We start from the raw sequence: 18573 nt of genomic DNA, 5'->3' as shown, positions 1-18573 counted from the left end.
CCTCTCACTGTTGGGGCCTCTCCCATTGCGGAGCACAGGCTCCGGACGCGTAGGCTCAGCGGCCAGGGCTCACGGGCCCAGCCGCTCCGCGGCATGTGGGATCTTCCCAGACCGGGGCATGAACCCGTGTCCCCTGCATCGGCAGGTGGACTCTCAACCACTGCGCCACCAGGGAAGCCCCACAGGTACCTACTTTTAATCTCTTCACTGTATTCAATAGTCGAGAGACATTTAATTCAATGGTTAATTCTCCCTTTGTCAAATGAGCTACTATCGTTTAGATTCCTTCCTAGGAGGCACTCCTGGATTTCCTCATTCATCTCTGTTTCTTCTTTTCTAGACCATTTTGTTTTCTAGACCTGTCCTTTCTACATAATTCCTAAATATGGTGCTTTGAATAACCTCCCTCTTCCTCATTGGATTTCAAATGAGTTAAGAAATAAAAGAAGTAGGTTAAGCATATGGGAGCAAAATATAGTATTTGTAAATGATGACGTCAACATTTAAGACTGTGGCTTATATATGTGGGCTAAGAGTCTTCCTAATAACAGACCCTGGATATAGACAGAGTCGCTCAGACATTCACAGTTTAGAACCATCCTACCTACACACACTTTGTCAAAGTTGGCTCCCTAGAAAAAGAGGAGAGGAAAAAACAGAGCTAGGCTTAAGCACGGTCATTATGCAACTGAATACATGCCATTATGAGAGGTTGTGAGAGGAATGAAGAGAACCCAGCAGTGCTATGTTTCTTCTCTGTGGAAGGAAACATCATAGATGGGTGTGAATGGGTACAGGCAATCCCCATAACAGCTGGAACTCTGGAGGTTGTATAAAGAAATAAAAGCCATAAACACTACGTGACAAGTAAGTGACAAGTCTATAAACAGATGAGGGAAGACAACAGAATGAGAAAGGCCTTCCTAGGCTACCCAATAGAAAATAGCATCCTTACCCACTTACCCAATGCTTGTTTTCCTCTTATACCACTTACAGGCTGACACAAATAATTACTCATTTATGATTTACCTAAATTGCAAAAAAAAAAAAAAAAATCCTTGAGTACAGGATCCAAGATGTTTCCTCAGTATCTATAACAGTAACCTGAATGAAGTAGGCATTGTTGAGTGAATGAATAAATGAATTCAAAAACAGGACAAATATATAAAGTGTCATATCACTTCCTTGATGGAAGAGACTGCTGCTCTCTAGGCTTCAAGGAGATACAATTTGAGCTGGACTATAAAGAATACAATTGTTCTAAGTAAGATGGTGAGAAGATCATGACCAGAAGCAAAACTGAAAAAAAATCGCGAGGCATTTTGGGGTCTGTGATATTTATTAGCATTGACATTACATGAACTTCTTTTTTATTGCTGTAGTGTAAAGAAACATCATAAAATATGTGGGAGATTAAAATCACACATTTAATTTTTTAATTTATTTTCCCAGCAGAATGATTAGAAGTTACTGACTTTAATGTGTACCTTTATAAACTTCTATGTTCTGGAGAAGAATACATGGTGGTGTGTGTGTGTGTGTGTGTGTGTGTGTGTCTACACACACATGCACATGCAAGTGTGTATGTATAACCGTCCCTACAAAGAAATAATATTTAAATAGTACATGTTTATTAAAAAACATATAAATCATATTTTAAAAATCTTTTTTCTTATCTACTTACTTCCAAAAATTACAAATGAATTATTGCCTAAATTTTTCCCAAACTGACATACTGGCAAAGGCATTTTTCCTCCAATTACTATAGTCTATATATTATGTTTTTCTTACTTCAAAGTTTTTTAGCAGAGTGAGTTTTTTTTAATTTCTTTTTTAATTTCCTGGGTTCAGACACGTCCTATAAGTAATCACATGCTACTTTATTTTATGTGGGTTCTGTTAATTGCAGTAAGAAGTAATGTAGCCTGAAAAATAATATGTAAAAAGAGTCTATGCTTATTAGCTGTAAGTTGGTTCACTGAAAAACTAACGTGAGATTGGAAAATATTCTAGTATTCTTTTTCTTCAAGATCAAAATTTCAAAAGACTATGGAGCAATCAAGAATAGCACAGATAAGATTCCTGCTGTTTCTCACTAGGGGGTTCAATAATCTTCTGATTCTTTTCCTATAACATTACACAAAATTGCTTGTATTAGGCAGTAGCCAGTATCAAAAGAACACAATTATGAGTGAGATAGCTTTCTATGATCTATAGACTATATCTGATTTTTAATTTTGCATTTTATCCATATTGATTGGATAAATGTGAAGAGTACCTATTAGATTGAATAGCTTAGCTTACAAATGAAATTTTAATGGTTTTAGTTTGCCTACACATTTTCAAGCTTTTAACTGTAATTTAAGACCTGAATTTTATGTGGCTTTTTACTCAGAACTTAGCCAAAAGACCTAGAAAGGTCGATTTCATTGCTCTTCTATCTGAAAGATATTTTAGTCAAACTAAAGAACTGAGTGCATTTTGTAACCATCATATTTCAGCGGAGAATACTTTTTAAAAGTCCACACCATTTGTGGCCCTCTGAAAATTTTGTCTGCCCTAGACAATTAGCAATGTCCAACAGAGGGGCCAGTAGGCCAAGCATATTTTATCATTGCCCATTGTGAAACTTTGGGCAAGAAGAATGTTTTAGAACTCTGATCTTTAAAAAATAGTGTGTAACTGTATTTCTACTAGTCCTCAGGCATGCATGATGATTTAGAGAACATTAATTATTTATGAAGCTTTTCTAATAAAGGGCACATATACTTTTCCTACCACACGTGGTTGTATTAAGCATACCTTTTTTTGAGGTGAAGATAAAAATCGCTCTTGCAAATATTATTTTCATTCAGTAACTGAAGAAAGAATAGCTACAAAAGTCAATGCACATTCAGAAGTGACAGTACTATCTCTGAAAAGAAATTTATTTACATATGTTCTATATAATTTCAATTTGGCATTTTGTACTTTGGTTTTTAAAAAATTACAATAACATAATTGCATAGTTATTATTTTAATAGCATCATTTGACTTACTGATTTTGCTCTGATTTTTTATTGTTTGTGTTTTCCAAAATTATAAATAATAGCACTATTAAAAATTGGTGATTTAATTTTTGGGGAGAATCTTTAGAAACACTGTTATCTCCTTGGTGTATAACAAATGACAGAGAGTAAAAGAGCAAATATGGAAAAAAGGAAGTTAATGCCAGCATTAACTTGAGTCTTCCTTTTTCATGTTCCTATCTATGGTTTTGTTTTATATAATTCATGATTAGTTTTTTCTATGTAAAATATATGTCTACATAATTACCTCTCTTAGAAGTATTAACTAACATTAGGTAAGCAGATAAATAAATTATTAATTTTTCAAATATAATAATTTTTCTATTTCTTTTAATATTTTAATTTTTTTTCATTCATTAAGGAGATGTTTCTTAATATACCAAATATTTATTGAGGGTTTATAAGGTGCTGAGTTTAGTTCTCATTCTCAAGGAGCTTAAATTATGTGAGCAATCTTCACCTGGCAAATACTAGTATGTTTCAATGTCCAAGAGAACAAACAATGATATGATACTTAATTTCTGTCAGATTAGCACCTCTTGAAATTTCTTTGTTACCTTGCAACTTTATTGATTATTTATTGATCATGCAGGATGACAAGGGCACTTCTAGGCAATGAGGATACACTGGAAGCCAAAACTGTCAAAAATTTTCCTTTTTTGAGTTTATTTTTCTAATGCCAAGCTCACTATCAAAGCAGAGCTCTGTGTGCCTGAGTCCAGCTCAGATCACCCAGCAGAAATACCCCACTGATTCAGTGGCTTGAGCATTGTTGGTTTAAGCCACTGAGATTTTGAGTGGTTTGTTCTATAGTAACAAATAATTGATATAGGCCAAGACACAATAAGCATAATATACAAATGAATAATAAAATATTAGAAGAGTTTTTCTCAAATATTTTGGAGTCAGGATTTCTGTGCTCTCTTAAAAATGGTTGCAGATCACAAAAAGCTTCTGCCTATGTTGATATCTGTTGATATTTACCATATTAGATATTAAAATAAACTTTTAGAATACATATATTTGTTTAAAAGTGACAATAATTAACCTATTACAGTTTAACCTACTTTTATAAAAAGCCTATACTTTTCAAACCAAAATATAAAAATAGAAGAGTGGCATTGTTTTATATTTTTGCAAATCTATTTTTTTGCATATCTTACTAATTAGATAATAACTGGATTTATGTATTGCATTCTTCATTCAGTCTATTGAGATATGTTGTTTTCCTTGAAGAAAATGGAGACAAGCTCACCTCATACAGTTATGTAGTTGGAAGAGAAGGGTATTTTACCAGCCTTTAAAGATGATGCTGGATATATTTCTCTGATATGACATCAACACTAAATAACTATTAATTTCTTAGGGTTTGTTTGCAAAGTGGAATCTGTAACTATGGCAATGAATTCTTCATTTTCTCTTACATTAAAATCCACTGGTGATTCTTTCACTTTGAATGGGTCTCTCACATATGCATGATTTTGTAACTTCATATATTAGCCATTAAGAAAATGGTGATTATGTCTTATGTTGACATATTTCATTATACAATATAAAAAGTCACTACCAATTTCATCAGAAAAGCCATTAATACTGGGACACTGATACAAGTTTTCTAAAATGCTAAATTTTGCTTAAAAATTTAATTGTATATTGGCAATGTAGTGCCTAGCATTAACCTTTTTAATTGTAATGTAAATGCCTAACATTAAGCTTTTGATTACCAAGGCATCCATTTTAAAGGCATTTATCTTGAATAAACATATTGCCAGCTGTGTGACACAGCTACTGTCAAAATAACTAGATAAGGAACCAGACTGCTCTACCCAAGAAGGTCCCCTTTTAGAAAGCCCTGGACCTAGAGATTGTCTTACTGAGTAAAGTAAGTCAGACAAAGACAAATACCATATGATATCACTTATATGTGGAATCTAAAAAAAAAAAAAAAAAAAAAAATGGTACAAATGGACTTATTTACAAAATAGAAATAGAGTAACAGGTGAAGACAAACTTATGGTTATCATGGGGGAAATACTCTGTAATGACCTATATGGGAAAAGAATCTAAAAAAGAGTGGATATAAGTATATATACAACTGGTTCACTATGCTGTACTCATGAAACTAACACAACATTGCAAGTCAACTATACTCCAATAACAATTAAAAAAAGAAAAAAGAAAGCAAGCCCCGAGTGACCTAGATAACCGACAGCTTTTCCCTACCCTCACCCTAATTCCAACTCCTTATGTTTATGCACCAGTAAAGAGTTAGCTCACAAAATCCTAGGCACCCCACCTATAAAAGACAGAGTCCAAGTCCACACTCCCTCTCTTTCTCTCTACCCACGACACTTGCTGTGTGAGCCTCAGGTGTACCAGGTACCTTCCAGGACTTGTGAGTAATAAATTGTCTTATTCGAAGCTTCCTGATGGTTTTGCTGAGGTACGTCCTGTAATCCTAATAAGAACTGGGAAGTCTGCCCAGTCACAACAAGGGCCCTGGTGGTGGTGAGAGGGGATGTCTGTTGGCACCAGACCAGGTGAGTCCCTCAGGCATTGCTAGCAGAGAACACCACCATCAGTAGGCTGAGACCCACACAAGAGGCAAGGAATTCTGTCAGGGGTTTTCCTTCAAGGGACAGGCTCACTTGGTTCATTTTCAAGAAATATCTGGAAATACCCAAGTCTGAACAACCATAGTTTGTCTGTCACTTGTTCTTTCAAGTAAAAATAAATGTTTTTTAAAAAAGCAGCTGGCTTGGCTTGCATCTCAAATAATTGCACAAGTGTGTTTCCTCGAGATGACCTTTGTGTAATAGAAGTACTTATACACACGTCCCATTTCATCTACAGAAGATTAAAATTAGGTCCACTTGAAGATCCAGATATATGAAAATGAGTAATTGCTATCGATTTCTCAAGAGATTTCTTAAATAGGATTGTCTTTAAAAGTGTGTAGGTACATGACGATGAAGAATAAATTGACCATTCATGAATGTAGTATACTAGTCGACCACTGCAGTTCGGTGCCATCCCTGGATTTGTGCCAAAAGGCCAGCAGCTTTACCCACCATTGCTCTTGTGTCATCAATGCACATGGCAACACAGTGGAGAAACAAACAAATAATGCCATCACATTATTATGAAAATAGTCTGTGTGTTCCGGATAACCTATAAAGGCCTTGAGGACTCATTGAATGCTGCAGACCACATTTTAAGAATTTTTATAACATAAATACATGAAAGTAAATGAGTGTCATAAAGGCCATTAGGAGAATTGGAAAAGGGGATGATGCGTGATTTTAAAAAGAGTGACCTGTTTTAATGGTACTGAGAAGGCAATCTTTGAGCAAAGATGTAGAGGATGAGAGTATGAGTCACAAACATACCTGGGGGAAGAACCGACAAGGTAAAAAGCATAATTGAGGGGCTTCCCTGGTGGCGCAGTGGTTGAGAGTCCGCCTGCCGATGCAGGGGACACCGGTTCGTGTCCCGGTCCGGGAAGATTCCACATGTGCCGTGGAGCGGCTGGGCCCGTGAGCCATGGCCGCTGAGCCTGCGCGTCCGGAGCCTGTGCTCCGCAACGGGAGAGGCCACAACGGTGAGAGGCCTGAGTACCGCAAAAAAAAAAAAAAAAAAAAAAAATGACCAATGAGAACCTCAGTCTAATTCCCAACAAGACGTGATTTCTACTATGTTGTTCAGAATGCTTTATGAAAGTATGGAAATATCTACATTAATATTTTTCTTTAATTTTTGAAGTAAACTATTCTTGTAAACACTTAAAATTAATTGTAAACAATGATAAATCTGATCTATCAGACTAGTGTTGCTTCATGAGTGGAGCGTTCTCTTGAGGGCTGTCTCTCTTGAGGAAGAGGAAGAAACACAGCAGGGAGATTGTCTGATCCTCTGAGGGGGCACATCATAAAATTGTGGGCTGGACCTCACCCATAAATTGCTAGAATAAGAGCTGGTCCTTTCCCATGAATATTTAAACTGTCCCTGGGAACTCTAGAGTGTTTTTTGTTTGTTTGTTTTTTAAATCACTGCTAGAAGGACCTAGTTATGTGCTGGAAACTGCAAAACTACACAAGCTGGAGAAGACTAATTTTCGAGGGGCAGTAAACATAATCCTAGGTTTAGTTATGGAGATGATGAATGTAAGGCAGGGTTTCTAAACTAAAAAACACTTAAAAAAATGTTTCCTCTGTCTCTTCATATCAGACCAAAATTGACTTTCTAAGAAAGCTGAAATACAACGGAAAAAAGCAATTCAGAGATATTTAGATATTTCAGACACGTTATGTTGAATGGTTCCTGTTGACCTGTTTTACACAAGATAGTCAAAATAGCTTCATGTGCTGCCATAAAATTTTCCAGTATTCCTATTTAGTATTTTTTACATGATGATTCTTATTTTCTTGATGCCAGTAAGTAATTACTTTTCAAAAGCAAGAACAGTGGGCCCGTTTTCTTATTTCTATTGAGTTAGTGTTCATTTTGGCAGTTACTATAATTGCATAGTGCTGAATTCAGGAACACTAGCCAGAAAAATAAAATGGGAATGGGTGCAGTGCTCTTACGATTCACATACTAGTTTCCCTAAAAATGATTTCACAAGTGCAACACTCCCCTCTCTCCAAAGTCTTCCAAAACACTACAAAGGGAATATGATCAAAAGCATTTTTTTCCATCTCAAGGCAAAACAAGTGGAGGAAAACTAAAATATAAAAGGAACAAAGCACTCTCTATAATTACACTTGCAAAAATGTTTCATTTCCCCTAAATATCGCATATGTTTTCAATAGTACTTATTTTGCATGTTTAATATTATTCATAGTTACTGGAAAATACTACTCTTGAGAATCAAATCCTGTTATGTAGGAGAAGCCCACTTCTGTTAAACTAGTATGAATAAATGACAAAAACAACTTTCTATAATTTATTAGTTATTATGATTGTATTTTTTAAATAGATAATCTATTTCAAGAAAAGTTCTTCTGAGGTAGAGGAGCTTCATCTCAAAAGTGATGGGAGAAAGATCTACAAAATCAAAGAATCTAGAAATGTAAATAGTTGATACAGAAAACAAAGGGAAAAGAATAACATTCCCAAATAGTTATAAAGTTTCCATTAAGATTTTACTAGTAGCTGGGGCCATTTGATTCTTCTTATTAAAGGAATAAGGAGACAATTTGTTATAAAATATTTATTATGTTGCTACTTTGTATTAAGTTAATATGAAAAATTCAAGCATAAAAATGCAATATCATTTACAATGAGGCCATAAAGTTACAGGCTATACCTTATGAGTGAGCAGAGTCTGAACCTTCTTTATGATCTTGTTGACATATAGTAGTTCAGGTTTCATTTGGCCTCTATGATAGTTACTTATAGTGAAATTTTAGGGCTACTCCTCCCAGTACCCCATTTTGCTAATTCCCCTGCCATAGTTTTCGTATATAGCTATTTCATCATTCCAAAAAGCAATCCAAGCAATGGTTATCCAATAAACTCTAAGCACTTAGTGAGCTTTCAACTAATGTTCATTGAAGAAAAACTGAATAAATGATTCTATTTCAGACTTAACTTTTGAATAAATATTTTATTCATCCATGGATAAAAGAATACTTAAGAAATTTTAAAATATATATCTTATTTTCTACATAATGTTTGGATTTTATAATTATCTAAGCTGATGTATTTGTTATATTTCAGATTACATCATTTTAGCAGGCTTTTGTACTATGTAAAAAGGCTACCTCATAAGAAGAAACATTGTTTTACATTTGAGAATTTTTCTCAATTTTGTATTTTGAAATAATTATGTAATTATGGCAAGTTCCAAAAGTACTACATCGATTACATTGTAACACTTACCAAACTTCGGCTAGTGATAGCCACTTATAAAACTATAGTACAATGTCCATAATTAAAAAATTGATATTAGTACTGTTGAAGAGGAAACATTTTTCCTCTATTCTTGTAGGTTCTTTCGCCTGGTCTAATAATTAAGTTGACATAAGACATTAACAGGAGAAAAAAATGAAATTTTGTGTATATGGAGCCTCACATAGAATTGAGAGGATCCAAGACAGGCAGTTAAGGCTTGTGTGCCATCCTGAGCTAAGGAGAAGAGGTAGGGGTCTGGGATTCCAAAGGGGAGGAAGACAATTTATAGGGAGATGGGAAGAACCAATGCTTGGTAAACAAATGTTTGTCATGCCACGTAGAGATAATGGGACAAGAGGAATTTCTTGATAAATAAGAACAATGGTAGCATTTTTGTGATAATATTTAGTCTTTTGTCCTCAATTCCTAAAAAACTCTTCAGAGCCATAAAGCGTCTTGTTATTCATAACAAGCTCTTTTGTGCCACAACTGGGTTTATGTTAACACAACTGGGTGACATTTGGAAGCACCTAAGGATGGGGGCTGGTTGTCAGGAGAACCAACATTGTGGTTAGAGGATTGGAGCATTCAGTCCCACCCCAGGACATCTAGAGAAGGGAGAGGGGCTAGAAATTGAAGTCACCAATGGCCAATGAGTTATTCAATCTTGCCTAAGTCATGAAGCCTCCATGAACATCCAGAAGGACTGGGTGTGGGAGAGCTTCTGGGCTGGTGAACATGTGAAGGTTTGGGGAGAATGGTGCTCTCAGAGCGAAGGGAAGCTCCCACCCTTTCCCCATGCCTTGCCCTACATATCTGGCAGTTCCTGAGTTATATCTTTTTATTAAAAAACTGGTAATCTGGTGAATAAATGTGTTTCCTGAGTTCTGTGAACCACTCTAGCAAATAATAGAACCCAAGGAGGAGGTTGTGGGAAACTCTGATCTACAGTCAGTCAGTCAGAAGCACAGGTGACACCTGGGCTTGTGCCTGGTGTCTCAGGTATGTGGGGTGGGGGCAGTCTGGTAGGGCTGAACTCTTAACTTATGGAATCTGATGCTGTCTCTGGGTAGATCAGGTAAATGGTGTATGAATTGAGTTGAACTGAATTGACTTGTAGAATGCCCAGCTAGTGTCTGGAGAATTGCTTGGTGGTATGGGGGAAGCTCCCCTCCCCATGGTAAAATTGGGTGCAGACCCCGAAAGAGTGGCCCTTAAATTTTACAGGTACCTGAAAAATCATTTAACTGCCTCCTAATTGTTTTCAAATCAGAGTGTAAACACAGAGAAATTGTAATTTGTATAATCACAGTGAAATTATTAGTAACAGTAAGGCTGCCTTCTGAATGCTACAAGAATCATGGCGGCCAAACTATATATATTGCAAGAGATCCTGCCATTGGAATAGACAAGAAACAAACAAACAAAAAACACCAAGCAAGAACAACAACAAAATCTAGACTTCACTCATAATTTGAATACATAACATTGAAAACTGCAGTGGTATTTATTTAGACTTTCATATCTCTGGTGGTCGTTCTCTCCACTGCATATATGACAGTCCTTGGGTCCAAATTCAGGAGACCTGGTATCAAGTCCAAACTCTAGTAATCATTGGCTGCATGATTTCAGATGATTTGCTCAATATTTCTTCCAAATTTTTCATTAGTAAAAGGAGGATGAAATCAATGACCATCAGACAAGGTCATTTTGAATGTCAAATAAGACCGCTTAAGAAGATCTCTTAACTCTAAAGTGATATGCTGAAATTAGTAATCATTATTCTTTCATCTTCAATACTATGTAGCTCAGCTCAAAATTGAATCTATAAACATAATCCATCTTTCATTCTGACCTAGCTTTATATTCTTCTAATGATCTACCTATTTGCAATGGAAGACTGCAATAAAAATACCAAAATAAAAATAGGTTTTGGAATATGATTTCTAAATATATGAAACATTGAACTTTTGTAACTTTTTCATTCTTTTAAACAATGCATCCTTATTTTTCTTTCTTTCTTATAGTGACCTCATAGCATTTCCTTTCTGTCAGGCTAGCATTTCTTTTTCTACACAACACTGAATGTGGAATGCCGCCTGCCTGTGACATCCTATGTTTTGATAGTCTGATTTTTAAGTTATTACTCGCAATTTTCGAAGCAAAGTGAATACTTAAAATTACCCATCCAAAGTGATCTTTGTAGTTTTACTTGGAAGTAGCACGTTCATTGGCTCTTTAACTTAGAAATTATCTAAATACACTAAATTCACATGTAAAGCATTCTCAGAAGCGAAGCAAATAAATTATTACCTTTTTCTACTGCATTCACCTGAATTTAAAGAAATATAAGTTATTTCTGCATTTACACTTAATAAACAACAATCAACAACATGTAGTTCCACATAAAAATCCTCATTAAGTCAAAGGAATATTTTAATGTATTTTCCTATCTCATACTGCCATAACAGAAACATTGTATTTCTGGCTTATTTTAGAGTTAAGATCAGCAGGTAACATTATTGGAACATTCTCTAAATTGATTTGTTTAGATTAAGCATTAGCAATCATGAAACAAATTAAAAGGAGAATAAGAAAATAGACATTTTATTGAAACTTGAGCTGGTAAAATGTTTGGTTTATTTATGGCAGTGGCTTACGTTTGTAATCAACTTTTTCTCAGGATAATAAAAATTTATTTCAGAACTTGTCAGCAAATTCTTTGACAAAAAACAATTAAAGGAGTGTCAGAGGAAGTTCAAAATGGTGCTAGGTTGGAGAGGAAAATCTGAATGGAATTAAAATACTGCCAAAATGATCCACGAAGTAGACCATCTACAGCTAACCATTAGATCCAGTGGAGGCCTCTAAATATTGGTATTGCTGCACTTTGTGACAGAAAGGAAAATTATACAGAAGACAAAGAAAATCCCTTCAATGCTTATAATTTAAGAATCAATTTGAATCCTGGTATTTGATGATGGAATTTATTATATGGTTTGAATAATCTCTGTAACTCACATAAGTAGTATTTGTACTAAGGTAATAGACATACAACTAGGGTGAAAGACAAGAAGAAACCCATCATGCCCAGAGACTGGCGAATAACATCCCAGCTACAAGAGCCCTAAGGTGGAAACTGTTATCATACTAGCATTCATTCAATAGTGTGACACTTATGTAATAAGACAAATATTCATCCTTTGTCTATATAATGTTATGGTGTTGCTAATTATGTATAAAAGTAACACAGGGGCTTCCCTGGTGGCGCAGTGGTTGGGAGTCCGCCTGCCGGTGCAGGGGATGCGGGTTCGTGCCCTGGTTTGGGGGGATCCCACGTGCCGCGGGGCGGCTGGGCCCGTGGGCCATGGCCGCTGGGCCTGCGCGTCCGGAGCCTGTGCTCCTCAATGGGAGGGGCCGCGGCGGTGAGAGGCCCGCATACTGCAAAAAAAAAAAAAAAAAAGTAACACATATATTTCTATGTGTGCATTTTGGGCTAGTTATTGGTGGAAGTTTCAAATATTAGGAATCAGTCATTGGAATGAATTATTTTCACATTTTTTTCATGTGCTATCTGTGGAGCTCACTTTCATTTTTCTAGTTCAACTAATACTTTGGTTTCATTTGCATTTGTGCTCTGTAGACTAAATGACTAAAATACATAGTCATTTAGAAAATATTACTAAATAGGTAATTCTTGATCTTTAATCAATAAAACTGTCAACTTGGATTAGTGGGATTAAAATGTGATGTCTTCTCTTGTTCTTTATTTACTCTCTTTACAATACAGTAGTGAACCAGAAACCAGTACTTTTCAGTATAGTAGTAGATATTATTGCTTCTGGCTAACCACACTTTGATTGATGCAGATGTTAACTCTAATGTAATCTAAATTCTCTGTGGCTATTAGTAATTAACACACTAACTATTGCCCGGGGTTCTGTTAACTTTTTATACTGGAAAAATGATTTTTCATAACTGTAGGGTTAAAATTTTATTTCCTCAAAATAAGAAAAACAGACATAATCTGAGAGTAAATTTCAGGTACATAGAGTCTAAAGGAATACAATTTACAGCCAAGCTACTCAAATAGAATCTTCAACTATCTTAATATACAAAACTTTCTGCAAAAATGCAGTAAAATCCAATGACTCTGCAGTACCCGCTGCACTTCTCTGCTCATATACCTGTGCCTTTTCTGTGCACTTCATTGATTTTAAATTGTTAGTTTCTGAATCTCTGTGCTTCGCTCCCCAATGCTACTTCTAGAACCTCCTTATTCTATTCTTCCTTAAAACATTCAGGTCTGCATATTCTGTCATCAGAGTAAACCATCCTGTATCTCTTCATATTGCAGACGTTTTCAGATACCCAAGCTGGCTTCTCATTCTATGACTATAATTCTTGATTAGATGTCTAATTCTCATAATTTCTACTTTTATAACTCTTAGTGATTTTAATATCCAGGAAGATGAAAATTCCAAAACTCACAGCTTCTTGGTTATCCCATCCACTTTCAATATGTCAAATGCCAGTTATATGAAGATAACTCTCAAATTTATGTCTTAAGTTCTTCCCTTTTACATCTGTGAAAGTATCAGCACAATCAAGAGTCTGAATAAATCATCACCTCCAAGAGCTTCCTCATACCCTTTTGAAATTTATTTCTCCCCTTCCTGTGCCCCTTCTCCCCTCAGGCAACTACTTATTCACTTTCTAGCACTATCAACTAGTTAAACCTGTTCTCTGTTCATCCATATGGGCTGGAAGTGGAAGCTGACCCAGGTAGTGTTATAATTTAGCATAACCCTTACTTATTCCTGTCTATCTTATTCCACTATTTCTTTTGCCCAAATTGGTTTTGGGAAGAGTAGAAAACATAAAAAGAAGTAAAAAAATCAGGTAGTATGTGTAATATTAAGATTAAAAAAGGTAATGACTTGATTTACTGATTTATTTTAAAACTCTGATTTGATCTCCATTGCACAATCCTAGACTTTTGCCTTAATATCAAAAAGTGTCTCTAGCTTAAGGTCTGCTCCATACTTTTAAATCTGATTTTTTTTTTCGAGATGAACAAGTATACCTATTGCTTAGTAGGTATAATCATGACCTTTATAATTTTAATCCTGGCTTGAGATATTAAGCAAGGTATTTCATCTTTCCACACTCTCTTTCGTCCACAGTAATACAGTGATATACATTGTGCTTACTTCCTAGGGTTGTGTGAAGCTCAGGTGAGTAAATCGCAATTTACTCAACATTGCAATGTTTTAGAAAACAGAAAAAAAATTAGCATTACTTATAAAATCATTTAAAAATGATTTCAATGACATTTAGAGACAACTGTATTCATATGATTTTTCAGATATGTTTGTTTTCTAAAACTATGTAAGAGTAAGTGCACTAAACAAATTATCTAGTCGGTCTAAAGCTCCATCTATGCTAGTGGCACCAGAGCTCATTTTTGCAAGTGCCATTCATAATAATTGCCCTGTATGAGGCAATGTCCTTCGTGACAGCAAACTTCACTTCACCCCCTTCCAAAGGATATTTCTGGCCAATTTTCCTCAGTTCCTGGGACTGTAGGGGGCTGATCACAGCAGGCTTGCAAATGAGAAACAAGATTTCTCTCTTCTTGGTCCATTACATGTAAAATTGTGATGTTAACATGCTTTTTTAGAATCACTTGGATTAGCCCAAATGATGATGGCTTGAAGTTTTCCTGGAATTTTTTCATACATCATCTGCTCTAAAATGAAATAATGATTCATAATGTAGTCCTCACTCAAGGCACAAAAAAACACATTACTAATGAGCATTTTCCTTAATGGAATGGGTTCTATTATAGTGAAAGAAGACTCATTATTCCTTGGCAAATATACCTTGGTACATACTGTTGTGGATTTATCAAGAATAATAATGACTTAAGCAAGGCAGAAACACATGCAATTAGATTTCTCACCACAGACAGGGGAGCACAACAAAAACTCAGCATATCAGTGGATCTTCAACTGTGTATAAATCTTCAGTTGATGTGTATAATTAATCAGGTCAAATCAGTTTTAATAAAAATATGAGGAGCACTATTTGAGGTTGATAATGGTGACTGTTTAGAGTTTTATAGTTATGTTTTTAGTGCAGATCAGTTGGAAATCTTGTGAATAAGTTAAAATAGTAAGAAATAAATACTATCATAGGGAGTTGGGAAATCTAATGTGTTGCAAATAGAGTATCAACAGTTATTTCTGAAATAGAGTTTCTAAAGGTATCTAAAACATGCAGAAAGACAGAGAGAGAGAGAGAGAGAGAATAGATTCTATCAAATGTTTATATTTTATGTAGGTATGTAGATAGCTGATAGATGAATAATAGATAGAAAAACAGCTGCACGTACATGTATATATATTCTACATTCCCTGTTTGCAATAAAAATAGCAAGCTGGATGGGACCTGGGGCCTGCCAGAAACTCAGACAAAATACGTAATGTATATGGGCACATAGCAAGTGTCAATCAAATGACTTAAAACCCCACACTTAACTTTCACAACAACCCTACACAGAACGCTCAGGTCAAGACCCCATACCTACTGTTCCTAAATAAAAAGTAAAAATGGCAAAAACTAAGTTTGTTTGTAGAATTTGTAAATTTATTTGGTAGCAAATCATGCTTTAAACTGTGACGCTATTATGTTATTTGTAGTCTTTCTTCAACCAACCAAGTGAGACTATCCACTTGTTTCCTTGCAGAAATATTAATAGGTTTGTTTATGAAGTGTAACATAGCACGTAATTTATATATTGTATTACTTACCAAAATTAAAAAAAATATATATGTCTGGTCCCAAGGGTTTGGGGTCATGGAATTGTGGGCTGTACCTGCATCCTTCCCATGTCAAGGTCACTATAGTTCATTTAGTGAGAGTATGATTGTAGGTCAACATATCAGTGGCTTATTCTTTCTGTTTAAACAATATTGAGGAGACAATAGTTAATCACCATCATCACCAGCAGCAGCAGCAGAGGTAATTTTCATTTGAATGCAAATAAATGAGTCGAGATCTTTGGGATTGTCTCTTGATGAACCAGAGAATAATTCATCTCTTTTCAGTTGTATATTTATGACAATAGTGTTTTTAAGAAAGCTGGTTACAATTTTCTCTTCCGTTTCATCTCCCTTCTTACTGAAGAGAACTAAATTTGCACGACAAGTGATAAAAGAGTCTGAGACAGCACAGAAAAGTCTAGCAGGTGACGTGTCAAGTTTAGCTGGCTTTCCCTGCAGCAGCTGGTTTGCTTTCTCTAGCAGATGCTCTAAATTATGTAACTGAACTTGGTTTTTATTAGGCATACCTGTTTTTGAGGATGCTTAGGGTAAATTATGTGTCCAAATACAGCAAATGTATATAACATCTTTTGACAGATTTTTGGAAGTAAAATTGGCTAATGTTTCACTTTATTTTCCCTAATAATTTTTCCTTTTTAATCATTTCCCAAGTTTAATATATTTTTGCTGTGTTCAATAATATGAGATTTTGTAAGCTAGCTTAAGTTTTTTGGAACAAAATAGGAAATATTAAACAGTACTTCAATGTAATTTGTGTCATGCTTTTTCATCTAGCATTGTAACAAAAATCTCCGGTTTTTGGAGCTCTTCAAAAATACTGTTTTATTTCAATGACTACAAGAGATTGCATTCCTCCATGATTTACTTTATCATTTACTACTAGTTCATTGTATTTATTTCCAATTCACTGTGATTAAAATCATTATGTGATTAACATCATTATGTGCAAAGCTTAGAACACAGATTAGGTAGATTTGTATTAGAAAAACAGAGTAGGAGGTATTGAAAAGCAAGAAAGAGGAAAGTTTAGTATTAGACCTATTTATATATTTTCAAAATTAAAGTACATGCAAAAGACAAAATATTAGATTAAAATAGATAAAATCTCTGGGAGCACATGCCTGTCGTGGAGGCAGATGCAGTAGGGCTAAAGGAATAGTTCAACAAGCTCAGGCATGAAACTAACCCAGAAAGAGACAAAATCACATTGTTCCTTTCATAGGGGAGAAAATTGCTGAATTAAAACGTCTCTAATTAATTATAGAAGAAATTTTAAATGTCTCATTTTAAATATCGCTGTTAGACAAACTCAGTCTAAGTCTTTATATCTATATTTAAAAAGAAGTAAATTCACTTCAAAATCTTAGGTTAGTCATTATTTTATATGCTGAAGTATTCCTTTGATTTCTAAGAATTCCAGAAATCCTGAATGCTTATTGTTAAATACTTCGAATATGGTTGGGGTATTAATCAAATAAATAAATAAAACATGTCACTTTTAGTCCTTCTACATTTTTCTAGGAAATTTTTGTTCCTACCTAATGAGAATAGTTCAGATCTTCTTTCCTCTTTATAAACTTGGAATAATTCAATTCTCTGCTTCTCCTCTGAGATTTACCTCATAATTCATTTTTAAAAATTCATCTAAGCAAGACTACTAAAATACTTCATATCTTCAATACCACACTATCAGCCTCTAGTATTTCCTGCCTTCAAGCCTCTTACGAAGAAAATTGTATTTCCTGTTCCTGTCAAAGTTTTGTACAACTTCTCCAATTTTCCTCTAATTCTCATACCCTCTAGGCCCCTTAGAGAATTCATTCCTGAGATATCTCCCATCAGAATTCTAAATATCTCCTATTGTACTAGATCATTTTCATTATCAAGAAAACAAAAGGAATATCTCTCCTTAAAAAAGATGAAACAGGGCTTCCCTGGTGGCGCAGTGGTTGAGAGTCCGCCTGCCGATGCAGGGGACATGGGTTCGTGCCCCGGTCTGGGAAGATCCCACATGCCGTGGAGCGGCTGGTCCCGTGAGACATGGTCGCTGAGCCTGTGCGTCTGGAGCCTGTGCTCCACAACGGGAGAGGCCACAGCAGTGAGAGGCCTGCGCACCACAAAAAAAAAAAAAAAAAAAAAAAAAAAAGATGAAACAAAAAGGCAGTTATAAATACCTTGAATCTACCTTTGCTCATGTTTCTCACCCTATTTTTTTCCTCCCTTTAACAGTGAGCATTTTATTTTTTGATTGATTTATTGATTTTGGCCACACCACATGATACGCAGGGTCCTGCGCCCCCTGCAGTGGAAGCTTGGGGTCTTAACCACTGGACCACCAGGAAGTCCCCTCACAGTGAGCAATTTAGGAAGTATACTCTATACATATTGACTCTATTCCTCACCACCTGTTCTCTGGTCAATTCGCTCCAATTGGATTTCCACCCCTCCTTTGCCCTGGAATTGCTCTGGTTAAGTAAAAGTGAGGTCACATTAAATGTCATTTTCTGACCTCAGTATTGAAAACAGTTTCCTTCTTCTTTTTTTTTTTTTTATGTTCATAGATGTAATTGTAAAGCAAAATCTTAGCAAATCATAGTAAAAATATATCAAAAGCTTAATATATGATCCTTCGAGGTTTATCACAGTAGTTCAAAATCAGTTTAACATTTGAAAAACCAACATAATTTACCATAAAATACAGTATATATGTAAGTTCAATAAAATACGTCTAAATTTGAAAGTAAGAAGTAAATCTGTCTTTT

Source organism: Hyperoodon ampullatus, assembly GCF_949752795.1.
Source record: "Hyperoodon ampullatus genome assembly, chromosome: 2".
NCBI lineage: Eukaryota > Metazoa > Chordata > Mammalia > Artiodactyla > Ziphiidae > Hyperoodon > Hyperoodon ampullatus.
Note: the sequence above shows the minus strand (reverse complement) of the source record.